The sequence below is a fragment of the Phascolarctos cinereus genome, unplaced genomic scaffold (assembly GCF_003287225.1).
Source record: "Phascolarctos cinereus isolate Bilbo 61053 unplaced genomic scaffold, phaCin_HiC Scaffold_5;HRSCAF=322, whole genome shotgun sequence".
In the NCBI taxonomy this organism is placed as follows: domain Eukaryota; kingdom Metazoa; phylum Chordata; class Mammalia; order Diprotodontia; family Phascolarctidae; genus Phascolarctos; species Phascolarctos cinereus.
The window spans coordinates 137,141,313-137,144,612 of record NW_027555958.1 but is presented as its reverse complement, the minus strand read 5'-3'; the positions used below and the strand labels follow the sequence as shown (position 1 = coordinate 137,144,612).

Here is a 3,300-nt window from a genome sequence, read left to right as displayed (position 1 = left end):
TTTTTCCTTTCTTTCTTTCTTTTTCCTTCCTTCTTTCCTTCCTTCCTTCTTCTTTTCCTCTTTTTCCTTTTCTCCTTTTCTTTTTCCTTCCTTCCTTCCTCTTCCTTTTCCTTCCTTCCTTCCTTCCTCTTTTTTCCTTCCTTCCTTCTTCCTTTCCTTTCTTCTTTCTTTCTTTCTTTCTTCTTTCTTCTTTCTTTCTTTCTTTCTTTCTTTCTTCATTGTTGAATGACCTATGAGTGTCTCATTTCATTTTAGCATAGGACCAAACTATTAGGAAACCGAACGATGATAGCTCTGTATCAGCTCATACAAATCTTCCAAGGATTCCCTCAATTCATCATATTCCTCACTTATTTCTTTGGTGACTGGACCTATTATTTCAATGGTGGGAGCAACTCCCCAAAACAGAAATCTTTCCACCAGTGAAGATTGGCACCTGTTCTGCAATTATAGTCTTACAGTGTTGCCCAGAACACTGAGAAATTAAGTGATTTGCACAATGTTACACAGTGTCTAATATATTAGAACCAGGACTTGAATCCATGTCTTTCTGACTCTAAGGCCATTCACAAAACTATGTCATGTTGACTCTCATCATTTCTTAAGATGTAATAATATTGTATTGCATTCATTTCCCACAATTTGCTCAGTCATTTTTTAGTATATGAGTATGTACTGTATTTTTAATTTTTATGTACCCTAGAAAAATGTTTCTTTGAATATTTTCACATATATTCAAACACATTCAACCTCCTTGAAGGAAAATGCCCAAGAGTAGGATTTCTATAATAAGAGGTATAAATAGTTTAATGACTTTTATTTGATAATTCCATATTGTTTACCAGAATGAGTGAATAAATTCAATTCACAAGTTTACTAGTAGTGTACCATAAAAGTCACTAGAACCTCTTCCATCTTTATCAAGGAGAGCACTAACTTCTCCTTTCACACAACACATATGAATAGTATATATTAATGTGCCTGTTTTATCACAGCTCCTTTGATATTGTCTATTTCTGTTTTTTTTTCCATCTTTCAATTTGCTGAGTTCAAATGAAGTCTCAGAATTGCTTTAATTTGTATTTTATTATTAGTTATTTGGAACAATTTTTTCCTATGGATGCTACTGATTTCTTCTAATATTTCTTAAAAAATACTATTTGTTCATATTTATTTAACACTTGCTTATTGGGGAATATCCATGGTCATGTATTTCTATTAATTCCTTATTAAAGTAGATATTAGACTTTTATCAGGGATAGTAGAAAAATTTGACCTCAGTTGAATTTCCTTTTTAAAAAATTTCTGGCTGAATTATTTTTTGTGATATCTTTCTAATTGTATGTAGTTGTAATTGTCTATTTTATCTTTTATGTCTATACCACAATATGTTAAAATTATGAATTCTGCTTCACAATCAGATTGTGCCCCCCCTATTTCCTGTCCTTTGCATGTAAAGGTGATTTTACTAATTTATTTCATATGATACCTTGTTGGGGGTAGAGGAATAGACATTTAAGTTGTTTATTTAGTCATAGTAACAGATGTACATTGAGCAGCTTGCCCTATGACCAGCACATATCTGATACTGGTTATACTAGAGGAAAAGTTTGTATCTCTAGAGCAGAGTTGTTGTTTTTTTTTAAACCTCTATGTGAATGTAATTCTTGTTACCAAGGAGATATGTACTCTAGGCATAATGTTTGGCTAGATGGGACACATATACTCTAGACTGTTATAATCTATGAATTAAAAAGGGATTGTGTCATAATGAGATGGCATTGTTTTGTCTTTAACCTGAGGGAAAAGAGTTTTTGTGAGGAAGGATATGCATAGGATATAAAGGTGAACAGAGATGCTTTAAGAGAGGGCAAAGGACAAGAGTGTGGTAGGTATCACTATATTGGCAGAGGAACCACCACTGCTGTCACTAACACAGTGGGTTGTAGACAGTGGCTAAACCACTTAGAAGCTTCCTGGAGTGGAGATGAGAGATTGTAGCTGTGTTCTTGTCTTTTCTTTGGAATTGCTACCTACCCACTTTCCTTCACCATTCTTTCCTCTTCCAAATAACAACCCTTGCTTGGAACAAATATATATATAAGCAAAATGAATTTAAACATGTTTAGCAACTGAAAATGTGTATCTCAATCTGCACCTCTAATTCATTAGATATATCAAGAAATGGAAAACATTCTTGGTCATCAGTCTCCTGGAGCTATGATTAGTGATTGCATTCATCAGAAGTCTTAAGTCTTTCAAAGATGCTTTCCTTTACTTTATTGTAGTCATTTTATGAATTGTTCTGCTGGTTCTGCTCACATCACTGTGTCACTTCACACAAATTTTCCAGAGTTTCTCTGACTCTTATCTCCTTCAACACTTCTACAGAACAATATCATCCCATTATGTTCACATACTATTTGGCTCTTGGCTAGTTAATAGACACCCACATTTTTTTCCATTTCTTTGCTTCAACAAAAAGCTCTATTATACTCTCACCAGCTTTTTACAATGCTGATCACTGGAAACTTGGTACTACATTTTTCCTTAGTTTCAAAGACTTGATACTCCATTGATTGTCCTCCTGGTGGTTTACTCCAATTAGGATGTAATTATCTTCGGTCCATGGTCTATCTTATTTTTGAAGTTGCATCTCCAATGTTTAGCACAGTGTCTGAGACATAGAAAGTACTTAATAAATGTTTTCATTCATTCATTAATTCAGTCATTACTTCTCTACTTTTTCTTTGCCATCTGGCTCTTGGTCTTCTTTTTTGTGGCATTACCAAGGAGTCTGTCCTCTATATTTTCTCATCTCTCTTTCTATATTCTCTCTACTGTTTTAACTATCACTTCTCTTCAAAAAACATTTATTTTCACAGTTGAAAATAGTATCTGCTTTTTCCTATATCATTATCATTTCCTGATGAACCCACTTTATATTACTTTCCTTCATAATAATAAAAAAGAATTACACAAAAGAAGCCAACATATTCCAAACACATTGGTAGTGTATTCTTCAAATCTTAAAGTACTATATAAATGCTAGACATATAGATATATGTGCACATATTATACACACATACATACACACATGCACACACACACACACACACACACACATATATATATATGGATAGAGAGAAAATAAGAGGAAAGGAGGGACAAAAAAAGAGCAAGGATGAGTGCAAGCAAGAGAAAGTGACAGAGAGGTATATTTTAACTACTGTCATGACTGAATCCATATGTTATTAATATTAACATTTATTTATAGATAATTTCCAAATTAAAACTCCA

General features: G+C 33.2%; 1 non-coding gene across 1 annotated transcript; it reads right to left on the bottom strand.

Moving 5' to 3' along the window:
• Window positions 1–831: 831 nt before the first annotated feature.
• On the bottom strand, window positions 832–956 carry LOC144458137 (U6atac minor spliceosomal RNA). The gene has a single exon (XR_013487688.1). It is a non-coding gene; the product is annotated as a U6atac minor spliceosomal RNA (small nuclear RNA).
• Window positions 957–3,300: the final 2,344 nt, after the last annotated feature.